The sequence below is a fragment of the Oreochromis aureus genome, linkage group 11, assembly GCF_013358895.1.
Source record: "Oreochromis aureus strain Israel breed Guangdong linkage group 11, ZZ_aureus, whole genome shotgun sequence".
In the NCBI taxonomy this organism is placed as follows: Eukaryota; Metazoa; Chordata; class Actinopteri; order Cichliformes; family Cichlidae; genus Oreochromis; species Oreochromis aureus.
In genome coordinates this window covers 4,855,625-4,871,997 of record NC_052952.1, presented here as the reverse complement: position 1 = coordinate 4,871,997, position 16,373 = coordinate 4,855,625, and positions in this window count along the sequence as shown.

Here is a 16,373-nt window from a genome sequence, read left to right as displayed (position 1 = left end):
TGCACTCAGAATCTGGTAACAACAGCATGAATCCATGGACGCAAAAATACCTTGTGGTATTTTTAACACTGCAGGATGCTACCTGGGTACAGCGTTGTGGGGGAGTGCTTTCTTGGATCTCTTAATGCCGATTTATCATGGTTTAAATTCCACATGTTGTCTGGATGTTGCATATTGTAGATTACATTTTTGCCGTCTTCGAATGCATCCAGCGTGATAATCGATCTTATTACACAACAAGACTTGTCTTAAATTGGTTTTATGAATATGACAGTGGGCAGCCTAGCTGGGCAACTTAGCTGGGGGCAAAGCAGTGACCTCTGGAGATGAAATAAATGAAGCCAAAGCAAAAGGGCCAAAAAAAGTGCAATTCCTCCAAAGGCTTCTTGAGGCTTGAAAGTGTGCCAGTGCCCATGGACTCCTACGATAAAATGATAATTCTTAAAAATGTTAAAAGCACATACTAAATTCAGTTCAATTCAATTCAATTTAATTTGTATACACCAATACACAACAATAGTCACCCCAAGACACCTTATATTGTAAGTAAAGACCCTTCAATGTTAGAAAAACCCCAGCAATCAGACGATCCCCTCTGAGCAGCCCCTGGCAATGCAGGAAAGGAAAAACTCCCATTTAACAGGAAGAAACTTCCAGCAGAACCAGGCTCAGGGAGGTCGAGCCATCTGCTGTGACCAGTTAGGGGTGAAGGGAACGAGAGGAGAGGAAAAAGAGAGCGCTGAGAGACAGAATATAAAAATTATGATAATGTGGCTTGCTGTAAAGTACAGTCTGTTCATGAAGTTTGTGCTTCAGTTTTGGTGAGTGGATTTCTTGTTTATTTGTCTTCTACTTAGCATGAATTAGCAGGTATCTGTGTCTTTGCATTGTACCCTTACGGTCTAGTGTTGTTGCTTAGCACTCTCTGGTCTAAAAATGGTCACTTCTCACTCCAGAAAAAGAAGATGGTGACAGCCAGAAAGATAAAGTCCACAGAAGCAACGGCTAATGTCACAGTTATTAGATCTTTAATGTATTTTCTATACTTGGAGGTTGGACTGCACAAGTACACAGTATTTGCACATTAAACGGTGCATACATCATATATATATATATATATATATATATATATATATATATATATATATATGTGTATACAAATAGTTAAATATCAGTAAAATATATATATATATGGCCTGTGCAACAGTCAGAAAGCATCAGTTTTGGGTTCCAGTGCAAAGAGCTTAATTTGAATAGGAGTACACCGGTGAGTGACCCAGGTGAAATAAAATGCATGCAAATGTGTCAGCAGCACATGATATCTCACCTGTTACCAGTGCTTTGCATAATGCCAAGCTTTCTGATGCACTCAGTCACTAAGAAGCTAATGTATTCAAAGCAGTGATGATGAAATAAGACATTCCCAGAGCAATGAAGCCTCCCAGCCCAAGGGTACATTCTGACAACACGGTGTTTACTGGTGATAACTAACAGGAAAAATAATGTTAATATTAGTTTTACATCTATTGGTTTCACGTTTCTCACTATGTGTCCGTCCAGGTTTCCTGCTTTAGATGATCTCTCCTCAGACAGCTCCAGCGTGTCCTGGTTAAATGGAGATAATGGAGGCAAACTCTTCTGTGGTCTCATACATGTGAACATTTAGTGAAGAGATTTTAGAGATGTTGGAGCTGCTTCCACTGGCTTCATTTCACTTTCTGTCTTTGATTATATAAGCACTGCAATATGAGCAAGTTGAGGCCATGTAGATGCCATTTACTTATGACTTAGTGTAATTTTCAGGGCTGGTCTTCACACTTGTTGGGCGATCCCAACTCTTGAGCGATCGTGGCTCAAGAGTTGGGAGTTCGCCTTGTAATCGGAAGGTTACCGGTTCGAGCCCCGGCTCGGACAGTCTCGGTCGTTGTGTCCTTGGGCAAGACACTTCACCCGTTGCCTACTGGTGGTGGTCAGAGGGCCCCGTGGCGCCAGTGTCCGGCAGCCTCGCCTCTGTCAGTGCGCCCCAGGGTGGCTGTGGCTACAACGTAGCTTGCCATCACCAGTGTGTGAATGTGTGTGTGAATGGGTGAATGACTGGATATGTAAAGCGCTTTGGGGTCCTTAGGGACTAGAAAGCGCTATATAAATACAGGCCATTTACCATTTACCATTTACCATTTGTTGTCATGTCTCCACTGGCTTTGTTGCAGTGCTACTGGTCCTAAAACATTTCACAGTTCTCTGGTGAAAAGTTGATGGCAAGGAAAGCAGTTAGATTTAATTAATGTGCATATTTGTCATCTAATTTTGAGTCTTTTGGCACAGAGCACCATGTTATGTGCATCTGTTCCACTGGAACTTGTTAGGCGACACTCTTAGATGAGGCCGATGTCTTCTGTGACTTCTGTCATGTCCTTTTGAGAAACTTTTACTTTCCCAACTTTTCTTCTCTTCATCTGTAAAGCAGCAGGTCAAAGCAGGAAAGGGATCTGTATTTATGGATTCAGACTGTCTGGACAAGCGTGCTCCGTGGCCTCTTGATGCCTTGAATCAACCATGCTCTTTGAAGCTTGAAAATGAGAGGACTAATTAATTGTCCAATATAAAATGTTAGGGTGCCCTCTACTTTCATCATGCAAACAGTACGGTGTAAAAAGTGTTCAGCATTTTGAAATATACCTCTAAATCTCTCATCATCCAGCTCTGTCATTGGTGCTTAATTTCTATATTGACTATGACCTGATCTACCAACTGTTGTTTGGTGCATCTTTCAACTGTATAACTGCAATGTCAACTTCTAGCCGTGTCTTTTGAAGCACCGTTAAATATCACAGGGTGATATAAGAAACATGCAGAATCAAAACCTTCACTAAACTTTAAAAATTTCAGTTCAGCCCACTCTCTGTGCTTCTGGCAAACCAACCACCACACTACACATGTAAAAGTCTCAGGTTTGGATGAATTCTGTCACAACCCAGGTTTGTCCTTGATCTCTGCAAAAGGAGAGCAGAAAATAATAGAAAGTGCCAGACAACACAAACTTCACCTGGTATGACATCACCTGCTGGCTGTGGTTCAGTGCCTCGAAAAATGGCTGGCAAAATCCTTGCTCAGTCCTGGCATTCACATACACACAGAACCATCAACACCCATGCTAACAAAGGTCTAAATCTGAGAGTGTGCCAGCTGCCTGGAGAGGAATTTTTCATGTTCAAATCGATTTAATTCAATTTTATTTATGTAGCACCAAATCACAACAACAGATTGCATTGAGGCATTTTATATTGTAAGGTAAGATCCAAGTGCTGGGAAAGTTCTTCTGAACTGAGACTGACATAATCTATCACTTGGTTCGTCACGTACATACTTGCTCATGTAACTATCATTAGTTATCGAGTTGTTTTTGTGGATGTCCATGGAAACCTCTAATCTAAATGTTCTTACTGGTTTTGCTCCTTCCTTTAATAAAGACTGTATGATGAAACTCAGTCAGTTCTTATTTCCAGGCTGTTAAATACTGCTGTACTGTCAAAGTTGCTGGCATCTTACAATGTGTCCTTCGGCATCTGCATCAGAGTGTACATTGTCACATAGTTATAACAGTAGTGACAGAGGTCACTGATCATGTCTTCATCATGCTATATATCTCCAGCATCTCCAGAACTGCAGCTCTTGTGGGGAGTTTCTGATCTTACCTGGGAACACCTGGCACCAGGATTCATGGTGGGAAGAAGGCAAGCAGAGGCCTCTGTGGCCTCTTTCAGCAGGATAATAAGCCCTGTCACGATTCAAATGTTTAAGGAATGTTTTGGGGCCCCTGTAACCAGTTTGAGGTGTTGACTTGGCCTTCAAATTGCCCAGATCTCAATTCAGTCGAACATGTGGGATGTGCTGGACAAACAAGTCCAATCCATGGAGGCCCAACCTCACAAGGTACATTATCTTAAACTATCTGTTGCTAACATCAACATGTGTGTCTTGATGCATGCTCAATCATCCAGGTATGGAAATATGGAAAAGGTTGATTGTATTCATCTAAGAGGAAGTAGCGTTTTCAGTGGATTTCTTCCACAGAAAACATGTGGGATTACATAGAAAATTAGTCAAATTCACTGACATCGTGCTAAGTGTGGCCGATGGCTAGTGAGGTTGATGGCCAGTTTGACCTGGTCGCTGGTAACTTTTCTGATCCAGTTTGGATTGGTTCCTAGAATTTCTGCATCCTGGCGTTCCCTGGACCCTGTTGATTCCTGGCTGGTACCTGTTGCTGACTCACACCTCAGGTGCTCTATCCCCCTCGCCCCACCCCCCTTTATCTGCGCTGATGAGGTGTCAACCTTGGGAACCTGTGGCATTTTGCACGGATTTCACCTCCTTCTTCCACTACTGCTTCTACAGATCCGGTACCCATTAAGATAGGTCTGGCAAATGCAAGGTCCATTGTGAACAAAACTTTATTCCTTAAGGAATTTTTCAGGTGCCAGAGTTTGGACTTTCTCTGAGTGACTGAAACATGGATCTCTCTGGGTGTGAGTCCAGTGTTTTTTCAAAATTATCCAGTCTTTAAGTCTGACGTCATTAGCCGTTTCTGGGTCCAAACTCTGCTTCAGGTCCCAAAGTCAAATGAACACTGTGACATCACTCAGAGTTACAAACTGTCTAAATTGTTTCATTTTTAATAAAACGATCAGTGTGGCTGCTCTATCAGGTGTAACAAGTTTAACATCCAGGCATCCATGAAAACAGAATTTGTGAAATTTAGCAGAGTTAGAAGTTAGCAGGAAGTTAGCTCGCTACTTTCCACCTAAACATGATATTCCATGTTCTGACTGAGAGAAAAAATTAAGACGTACAGCTCTGCTTTCACTTCCAACATAAATGAAGACAGAAAACTAAGCAGCAGTGATGTTTGTAGGGTTACTGAAGTTGGGCTAGCTGGTATATAGTGATGGGCTACGTGGTGGCTAGCTACACAGCTATGTTAGCATAATATAAACAAAGTGAAGCTGGCGGATGAATGCTAACTTTTTTCCATTCGATAAAAGTTAACATAAGGGTTCCTGAAGGTTAGGGACAAATGCAATTGCATTGCAGGTTGTTGTAAACAGACCAAACTTCAGTCAGGAGAACAACTGAGATAATGCATCTACATTACAAGGTTAGTAATTAAGATACTACTTTATGGGCTGGGCTGTAGTTAGATTGTAAGGTTTTAAAAAATGAGCTTTAAAATGAATAGTGTTGATAAAAACTGAGAGAGGCTGACAGTGATCACTTTTTAGGGGCTTGTTCAGATTAAATAGAACAAGATTCAAAGCATTAAAATGCATTAAAAACACAATAGCCTTCATAAATACAGAGTAGTTTGGACCCAGAAGCAGGTTTCATAGGTCATCACTTAAAGACCGGATTACCCAACTGTGGCTCATACTTTAATACCCCATGGTATTAAATTATGTCAAAATATGAGCAAGTTTTAATTGTTGGGGATTTTCATATTTATGTGTTTTCCTCTGGGAAGCTTTTGAGAAAAGACTTCTTAGATCTGTTGGACGCCTTAGGCCTCAGTCAGTGAACGGCCCAACGCATAAATGCACACAAACACTAGACCTTGTTTAATCTTATGGTTCATCCATTTGTAACTTTGAACTTTGTGATGCAGTGTTTTCAGACGACATGCCTGTTATTTGATTTTATTCCTTTTATACAACCTGCTAAACCCTGCGCTCCTGCTCAGCTCTGTTGTGTTTTTAACCCTTCGACCGTGATCTCTGTGTCTTCCAGCACTGAGGAGCTTTCTCTATATTTTAATTCTTTGTGCCGCACTATCCTGAATTCTGTGGCCCTGATTAAAACCAGGTGATAAAAGCCCAGGTCAGACCCTTGGTTAAGTGACCAAAGTTGTGCCATTCGATGGTAGTGCAGGAGAAACAAGCTCAAGTAGAAGAAGGGCAAACTACAAGTCTCTTTTGAGATACTGAGAGAACTGGTGTTGTTTTTAAAGAGCTGTGAAAACTGGTTGAGCAAAATATTTTTCTGACATAATGCTGCTAACTCTCACCAGCCCCGTGTCCTTTATAATAAAATTAACACTGCTCTTAATGAACCTGTCCCTCTGGAAGCTTCCAGAGAACTCTGTGATAAGTTTCTTAATTTCTTCTTGGACGAGGTTGTTAACACTAGGGCTTGTATTTCTCTTCCCTCCCAAAATCCATCTATCTTGGTCTCCTGCCCTGGCTGTCTTTGATCACTTGGAGCCTATTTCCCTTTCCTCTCTTGAGAAACTGTTTAGCAGTATGAAACCTTCTGATTCCCCTTGTGATGTTGTTCGTCCATGCCTTCTGAAGGAGGTTTTTACCACTGTTGGTCCGTTTGTCCTTAATGTTATTAATGATAATTTGACCTCCAGTGTGGTGCCGAGCAATTTTAAACATGCTGTAGTACAACCCTTTTTGAAGAAACCTGGCCTTGACCGTTCTGCTTTGTCTAACATTAGGCCGATCTCCAGGTTGCCTTTTTTGTCCAGAATTTTGGAAAAAATAGTTTACATCCAGCTGAGGCCTTCCTGGATGAATACAAAATTTTGGAAGCGTTCCAGTCTGGTTTTAAAACACACACCGGCACTGAATATGCTCTTTTAAGGGTTTTTAATGATATATTTTTAGCAATGGATTCTGGGAACCCTAACCCCAAAAGCTGCTTTTGACACAGTGGACCATAACATTCTCATCCCCACACTGGAGCAGTGGGTGGACATCACTGGCTCAGCTCTGCAGTAGTTTAGGTCCTATTCTTTGATGGAAGTTTCTGTGTCATGATGGATAATCTTACCTCTGCTTCCGCTGCCCTCCCCTGTGGGGCACCTCAGGGTTCCATACTTGGTCCTCTTTGTATTTGCTGCCACTTGAAGCTTTTTTTTTTTTTTTGGAGGTCAGGAGGTCAGGCAGGCTCCATCCCTCGCTGTTTCTAAAACTCGTTTAAAAGCAAACCTTTTCTCCTCAGCTTTTAACCCAGTGTGAGCTATGATACGTTCTATCATAATCCTAAATCTGTGCTGAACAAAAGAATTTTTACATCTTTTGTTCTGAAAATTTTCCAGCAGTTTGTTCCTGAACTAAAAAATTACAACAGCTCAAAAATGCTGGAGAAAAAAGGGATGCATTTCTTTGCTGACATCCAGACAGACACTTTTGAAAAAGTAACCCCAGTGAAGAGAAATGTATTTCCAAAGAAAATGTACATGTAATACACATTTATTTTTGCTTTAGTCGTTGTACTGAAATGTACATTTGAAAAGTCTGATAAGACCTTGGTACACAAAGATTTGTTCTGCTGGAGGAAACATTTTTCATTCCTCAACGAAACAGACAATGCTCCTCATCTGCAGTACACCCCGGCTCACTGAATAGTTTGAAGAGTCTGAAATTGATGTGACTCATATGCTGTGGCCCTCAGTGCCCTCACATCAACCCAATGAATACCTGGAAGATAGTGTCCACTGTCATTGAAGCAGGAAATACACTAGAGGAATGGGATTTATCTCCCTTAGAGCTCCCTTAGAGCTACAGAGGTCAATTCAATTCAATTCAATTTTATTTATATAGCGCCAAATCACAACAAAAGTCGCCTCAAGGCGCTTTATATTGTACAGTAGATTGCACAGTAATACATACAGAGAAAAACCCAACAATCATATGACCCCCTATGAGGAAGCACTTTGGCGACAGTGGGAAGGAAAAACTCCCTTTTAACAGGAAGAAACCTCCGGCAGAACCAGGCTCAGGGAGGGGTGGCCATCTGCTGCGACCGGTTGGGGTGAGAGAAGGAAAACAGGATAAAGACATGCTGTGGAAGAGAGACAGAGATTAATAACCGATATGATTCGATGCAGAGAGGTCTATTAACACATAGAAAGGTGACTGGAAAGGAAAAACTCAATGCATCATGGGAATCCCTGGCAGCCTACGTCTATTGCAGCATACCTAGGGGAGGATTCAGGGTCACCTGGTCCAGCCCTAACTATATGCTTTAGCAAAAAGGAAAGTTTTAAGCCTAATCTTGAAAGTAGAGATAGTGTCTGTCTCCCGAATCCAAACTGGAAGCTGGTTCCACAGAAGACGGGCCTGAAAACTGAAGGCTCTGCCTCCCATTCTACTTTTAAATAGTCTAGGAACAGCAAGTAAGCCTGCAGAGCGAGAGCGAAGTGCTCTAATAGGGTGATATGGTACTACAAGGTCATTAAGATAAGATGGGGCCTGATTATTTAAGACCTTGTATGTGAGGAGCAGGATTTTGAATTCATTTCTGGATTTAACAGGAAGCCAATGAATGGAAGCCAAAACAGGAGAAATATGCTCTCTCTTTATAGTCCCTGTCAGTACTCTTGCTGCAGCATTTTGGATTAGCTGAAGGCTTTTCAGTGAGTTTTTAGGACATCCTGATAATAAAGAATTACAGTAGTCCAGCCTGGAAGTAATAAATGCATGAGCTAGTTTTTCAGCGTCACTAAGAGACAGGATATTTCTAATTTTAGAGATGTTGCGCAAATGGAAGAAAGCAGTCTTACATATTTGTTTAATATATGCATTGAAGGACATGTCCTGGTCAAAAATGACTCCAAGGTTCCTCACAGCATTACTGGAGGCCAAGGTAATGCCATCCAGAGTAAGAATCTGCTTAGATACCATATTTCTAAGATTTTCAGGGCCGAGTACAATAACCTCAGTTTTATCTGAATTAAGAAGCAGAAAGTTAGCATCCAGGTCAGGTCTTTAAGACATTCCTGCAGTTTAACTAATTGGTGTGTGTTACCTGGCTTCATGGATAGATAGAGCTGCATGTCATCTGCATAGCAGTGAAAGTGTATGTTATGTCTTCTAATGATGCTGCCCATGTATAATGTAAACAGAATTGGTCCTAGCACTGAACCCTGTGGAACTCCATAATTGACCTTAGTGGGTGAAGAGGACTCTCCATTTACATGTACAAATTGGAGTCTATTAGATAGATATGATACAAACCACTGCAGTGCAGTACCTGTAATACCTACAGCATGTTCTAATCGCTCTAATAGGATATTATGGTCAACAGTATCGAATGCAGCACTGAGGTCCAGCAGGACAAGCACAGAGATGAGTCCACTGTCAGAGGCCATAAGAAGATCATTTGTAATCTTCACTAAAGCTGTTTCTGTGCTGTGATGAGCTCTGAAACCTGACTGAAACTCTTCAAATAAGCCATTCCTCTGCAGATGATCTGTTAGCTGTTTGACAACTACTCTTTCAAGGATTTTTGATATGAAAGGAAGGTTGGAGATTGGCCTATAATTAGCTACGACAGCTGGGTCTAGAGATGGCTTTTTAAGTAAAGGTTTAACTACAGCCACCTTGAAGGCCTGTGGTACATAGCCGATTATTAGAGATAGGTTGATCATATTTAAGATTGAAGAATTAATTAATGGCAGGACTTCTTTGAGCAGTTTTGTAGGAATGGGGTCTAAAAGACACGTTGATGGTTTGGAGGAATTAATTATTGAAGTGAACTCAGAAAGATCAATTGGAGAAAAAGAGTCTAACTTAACATCAATGGTACTAAAAGTAGCTGTAGACGATATTACATCTGTGGGATGATTATTGGTAATTTTTTCTCTAATGATAAAAATTTTATTTGTGAAGAAGTTCATGAAGTCATTACTAGTTAACGTTAAAGGGATTGTTGGCTCAGTAGAGCTCTGACTTTTTGTCAGCCTGGCTACAGTGCTGAAGAGAAACCTGGGGTTGTTCTTATTTTCTTCAGTCAGGTCAGGTAACTACAGTGCACTATTGAGAAAATACCTGTAATGTCTCATAGTAGAAACATTTCAGTATACCAAGATGTAAACTCATAATCATATTTATTAGCAAACTGGTACCTACTGCAGCACATTTATAGATATGAAGCGGAATTTGCTTCAAAGTGGTGTTTTTGGCCACGGCTAACTGTGTTGGTCTGCTTTAGTGATGTAGTCATCCTTGGAGTCATTTTTGACCAGGACCTTCAACGCACATATTAAACAAATATGTAAGACTGCTTTCTTCCATTTGCGCAACATCTCTAAAATTAGAAATATCCTGTCTCTTAGTGACGCTGAAAAACTAGTTCATGCATTCATTACTTCCAGGCTGGACTACTGTAATTCTTTATTATCAGGATGTCCTAAAAACTTGCTGAAAAGTCTTCAGCTAATCCAAAATGCAGCAAGAGTACTGACAGGGACTAGAAAGAGAGAGCATATTTGTCCTGTTTTGGCTTTCCTTCATTGGCTTCCTGTTAAATCCAGAATTGAATTCAAAATCCTGCTCCTCACATACAAGGTCTTAAATAATCAGGCCCCATCTTATCTTAATGACCTTGTAGTACCATATCACCCTATTAGAGCACTTCGCTCTCGCTCTGCAGGCCTACTTGCTGTTCCTAGAGTATTTAAAAGTAGAATGGGAGGCAGAGCCTTCAGTTTTCAGGCCCCTCTTCTGTGGAACCAACTTCCAGTTTGGATTCGGAGACAGACACTATCTCTACTTTCAAGATTAGGCTTAAAACTTTCCTTTTGCTAAAGCATATAGTTAGGGCTGGACCAGGTGACCCTGAATCCTCCCTTAGTTATGCTGCAATAGACATAGGCTGCCGGGGATTCCCATGATGCATTGAGTTTTTCCTTTCCAGTCACCTTTCTCACTCACTATGTGTTAATAGACCTCTCTGCATCGAATCATATCGGTTATTAACCTCTGTCTCTCTTCCACAGCATGTCTTTATCCTGTTTTCCTTCTCTCACCCCAACCGGTCGCAGCAGATGGCCACCCCCTCCCTGAGCCTGGTTCTGCCGGAGGTTTCTTCCTGTTAAAGGGAGTTTTCCTTCCCACTGTCGCCAAAGTGCTTGCTCATAGGGGGTCATATGATTGTTGGGTTTTTCTCTGTATGTATTATTGTGCTATCTACTGTACAATATAAAGCGTCTTCAGGCGACTTTTGTTGTGATTTGGCGCTATATAAATAAAATTGAATTGAATTGAATAGTCTGGTGTTAAAAAGGGAGGATTATGGGAGCTTTGGCTGGCTGTGGTTGGAAACACACACAGTGATGACAAAGATAAGAATAAACCAGAATAAACCGGCTTCAAATGGATACACTGGAAGGATTCTGCAAAAATACAGCAGTAATTTTATATCCATTTGTCACTATGTTCAAGTCTTGTCATGTTTCACACAATCATTCAATCAAAAGTTCATATTAAAGTATTGCTTTGCGCAGTTTTAATGTCAAGCTTGAAGGTTCATTTAGACCTGCAGGCAAAAAAGCACCGAAAGACAAATGTCAGACCTTGTTTTGTACCAAGAACATTCATATGTAGCAGTTAGTGGAAGCATAAATGCACAGTGAGTTGGTTTTTGAGTATACTTAATAGAAAAAAAAGACTATTGTGCTCATGAATATACACTGATTAGTGTGTAATTATACCACCAAGCAAAAGAAGAAAAAAGAAAAAAAAATGCAAAGAAGACAATGCAACCAGCATCTGGATAAAATGTCATCCTCGTCCTCCTCACCTCAACCTCATCTCCTGAACTAACGTCAGGGCTCTAACACATGAAAACTTGCATAAACATGCTTATTTAGTTATATTTATCTAGTGGTGAAATTTTACACACTGTAACTTTAAAACCTGGTTGAATGTAGCTGAAATCTGGATAGCAGGAGATCAAGGGCATGCACAGAGAAAACGGGAGTTACCGCACATCTGGAAAATAAAGGTAGACCCATGTTTGGGCTGTCTTGACTCACTGAGTCAGACTGACTACTTGTAGAACAATCTAATGGATACTGGCTGTGTCTATTTCAGATCCTGCACCTTTTACGTTTTCCAGCTAATTGCTAGAAAAAGAAGGAAACTGATTTGGCCACGTGTTTCTTGGATTTAAAAAAAAGGGAGAAAGGGCTTTATGTCATCACTTTTCTTCTGTTCTACTTTGCACTAGTGATCCTTTTCTACTTTTTTTTTTTTTTTTTTTTTTTTTACAAATTTGTAGCAACTGTTTCTAACAAGCACCGGTTAAATGGAAGCCTGTGTATCAAGGGAGTGTTTGCTGAGCCACCAGTGGCACGGATGATGGCTGAAGGAAATTATAGAGCGATATACAATCTAAAACGTGAACCTGAGCAATCTCAGAGCAATTCACACTGTGTGAATCTGCTTTTTGTTTGTGTGGATGTGTTTTTTGTTGCCAAGGTTCTTCAGTCTGCAGTACCCAGACAGCGATGGACAATAGATTAAAATTGAGTCTGTGAGGCATCTTCACACCTGCTCAGAAACTGTGCAGTCGAGGGAGATTGTTTGGAGATATGACCGTTTAGAATTCAAGTGTGTTTATGGCTTTTTCTGCTGCACAAAGCAATGACGCTCGCATAAAATGTTAAGCTTTCTGTTTTGTTGTGCTAGCGTTATCTCCGTCTGCAGGCTGATAAACCTAAGAAGTCACCACTGTGTCAAAGCTGTGAGGTTTTCTGCGTTGCACTGAAACATAAGCTGCTCCTGTGGAAATGAAAAACATTTTAAGTAGCTGACTCATAATAATTTTCAGATTTTTGTGATTGCTGATGGATCCATTAATGCAGTTATTAATATAACTCATGCATTCAAAGCTGTGTTACGTGATGTAACACAGACGTAGTGCTGCTCATTTCAATGTATAAAAAGCAGTCTAATTTTCTGTTTGAGTAATAATTTTTATACTTTAAAACAGACTAGTCACATTTACTTACTTGGAAATGGGACTTCTGTAGACTGGAAATAACATAACAACAAATTCTGCTTTTCATTTGATTTAAAACCTCAGTACAAATAAATTTATGTTCTCAATTGCAAATTTTCTTCTTAGTTTCTTAGTTGAACAGTGTGAACTTCATTTTTGTAAATTGTAGGCCAGTCAAAATGCTTTAGACTGGAAGTCACATTTTTAACCATATACTCATGCTGCACTTTATTCTGTACACTTTAAGCACGTCACAGTCATGTGAGAGCCTTTGTCTGTCCACCCTCACTACTTTTATAAGAATTAAGAGAGTAAGTAGCAGCCAGGTACTGATAATCAATGAGTATGAGTTTTGGCCCCAATGTTATACTGTGCAAGGCTTAAAGATACTGCAAAAAACCAAAGAGGTCCATCTCTACAGGCCTCACTTAGCATGTGAAATGTTTAAGTTCATGACAGTGTAATTAGAAATAGAGAGAACAAGTATCGCTGATTTGGAAGGGTTGCCAGGAGAAGGACTCTCACAAGAATTCAAAAATAATCTTCTTTGCACAGATGAGACTAAAGTGGAAACATCTGAGCATAATGCATAGCACATTAAGTGAAAACAGCCTATCAGCACAAACACCTAATGATTTGAACTTGCTTTGCAGCCATAGGATCTGGGCACCTGGGCATAATGAACTCCTCTGTATTCTAGAGTCATCTATCTGATGGGTAAAGCTTGGCCAAAAATGGTCACACAGCATCACACTGCAGATCTACAGCAAAATGGCTAAAAAAGAATAGAATAGAATCAAAGTGTTGCAATCATTCAGTCAAAATCCAAACCTCAAAACAGTTGAAATGCTCTCGTGGGATGTTAAGAGAGCTGTGGACAAGTAAAACTCAATGAACTGAAGCAATATTGTACAGAAGGGTGGGCTAAAATTCCTCCACATTGATGTGACAGACTCATGAACAGTGATGGGAATAACGGCGTTACAAGTAACGGCGTTACTAACGGCGTTACTTTTTTCAGTAACGAGTAATCTAACTAATTACTATTCCTATCGTTACAACGGCGTTACAGTTACTAACAAGGAAACGCGGTCCGTTACTATTTTTCAACAAACAGACGGTTGAAGCTGTGTTCAGCTTACCGCATGTTATATCAGTTGCACGGAAGTAGCTGTAAGTAATCTGGACGCTACAGCTTTAAGCAGCTGCTGCGCGCCCGCGGATGGTAATCACGATCGCTGTCTAGCACAACACCTGGAGCTAAGGAGGCAAAACAATCGCATGAGTGCTGCTGTTTGACTGAGGAAGAATAAAGTAGTCGTGGTAAGTCAATCACATGACCACTTAAAGACAAAGCAACAAGGTGCCAGTTTTTAAATTGTGTTGATAGGCCACGTAAAACCAGAGTCATGATAAACAATATATACGCTGCGTTTTTTTTCATCAATTTTTTCCTCATGTTAGCGCTTAGCAAGCACTCTCTGCTTATGAGCAATAAAACAAAACAAACAAAAGTTTTAGGAGTGACGGCGAGAGAAAGAGAGAGAGAAAGAGAGGAGAGAGAGAAGAGAGAGAGAGAGAGAAAAAGAGAGAGAGCAGAAAAAGAGAGAGCGAGTTTTGAGATGTGAGATTTGTGATGTTTAGCGTGTTTGGAGTGTGTGGTTAATGTGTTGTCTTGTGTAGTTAGTGTGTAGTGTTGTGGATAGTTTTGTGTTGTGTGTCAGAACAATGAGGCGACTGCTGTCTCCAGGTAGAAACGGAGGTGATACACCTGCTGCTGTCAGGCCTGCAGGTATCAGGCTGTGATGTTCTCCTTTATAGTGGACAGAAATGATTTTTTTGGAGTGGCACAAATAATTTATGTGGCATCTTACTGAATGCAGAACAGCTGATTGTTCTTTAAATAGTTTGAAATGGTTATTTAAAAAAAAGGGTAAAGGTAAATGGATGCAAATAACTTTGTTGTTTGCAAAACTTGTGCATAGGATTTTAAAATTGACAATTAATATTTGCATTTGAAGTTATGAAATATGATTCATTAAACATGTTTATGGTTGTTACAGTAAAAATATAACTTTTTCTACTGTGATTTTATGTTTTTGTCTGATTTTAGATCAATTCTGGTTATACAGTATGACAAAATGAGAACATAACTGTAAATTCAGGCACGTGAGGTTGCGCTAAAAGGATGATACCAAACAAGGCAAAGTAAATAGTTTTTAAAGGTAAAATGTGGAGAGAAAATCAAGAGTAGTAAAAAATGGCCAATTATACCCTGGACGCCAGAGGGTTAAACGTTCTTTGTTTTTTTTTTAGTAACGTAATAGTTACTTTTCCAAGTAATTAATTACTTTTAGAATATTGTAACTCAGTTACTAACTCAGTTACTTTTTGAAGAAGTAACTAGTAACTATAATTGAATTACTATTTCAAAGTAACTTGCCCAACACTGCTCATGAAGTCATACCAAAAGCAACTACTTCAAGTTATTGCTGCAAAAAGGGGGTTCTACAAGCTACTGAATTATTGGATTTATTTTTTCATAGGACTACAGAGTCCTGTGAAAACTTTTTTTCCACAACTGTATCTCCCTCACATTCACAGTTAGAATCACCAATTAAGCTAACAGTCTTTGGACTGTGGGAGGAAGCCAGGGTACCTGAAAGAAAACCACACAGCCACGGGGAGAACAGGCAAACTCCTCAGGGAAAAGCCCCGGCTAACAGGAGGAACCTTCAGAAATGTTCTTCCTTTGGGATGACAGTGCTCATCACTGCACAGCTGTACCACCCGTAACTTTTAGTCTGATATTTTTCTCCTAGTAAATTTGCCTTACATGCACTTTTACTTTAAATCTTCATCAGTCATCACCAACTCCTGGTGTTTAGGAACATGACCCACTGTGTTCACCATCTGTCTCCCACTTAAGGCTGGAAGGGTTCTTTGCTGTAGGTCAACCATCAGTGTTAAACTTGACAGGTCTGTGGTCAAAGTGCTCGTGCTGTAAAAAAAGACCAAAGAGGCTGAGTCATTCAAGAGTAAAGACGAGGAGTAGCTCACCACTCTGTGAATGACTGCGTGGGCAAATAGTTCAACATTTTAAGAACTCAATTATCATTTACAGAACATAATGTTGTTAAAAGACTCTGAACACACGCGCGAGGATGAAAGCCAGCATTGAATGGACCAGATCACAGATGTCACATCAGATGTCACATCTGTGATCTGCACTTATTTTTTTCACATAACTAGAGGACTTTTATGGCATGTCAGTCGTTGCAGTCTGTTGCCATTTCTTTTTCCAGTGTTTCCAGGGCCGTGTGTTAACAAGTGACATAATAGATGAGTGGTGAGTTGGCCTGAGCTGGCCAGAATCTCACTAACGGGAGTTCCCTTGAGTACCCAGCATGCTGTGGGTCTATGAAAACTGCTCTAGCTCGAATGTTCCAGCTTAAAGAAAGCGCCCACAGGGTCAAACCCGCGTGATGTCAGGGTGATCATGCTTGCAAATTAAATCGGCATCATGGGGATGCTTCACTTTTTGGTTTGTTTTTAACATTACCTCAAGATAGATAAGACATTTC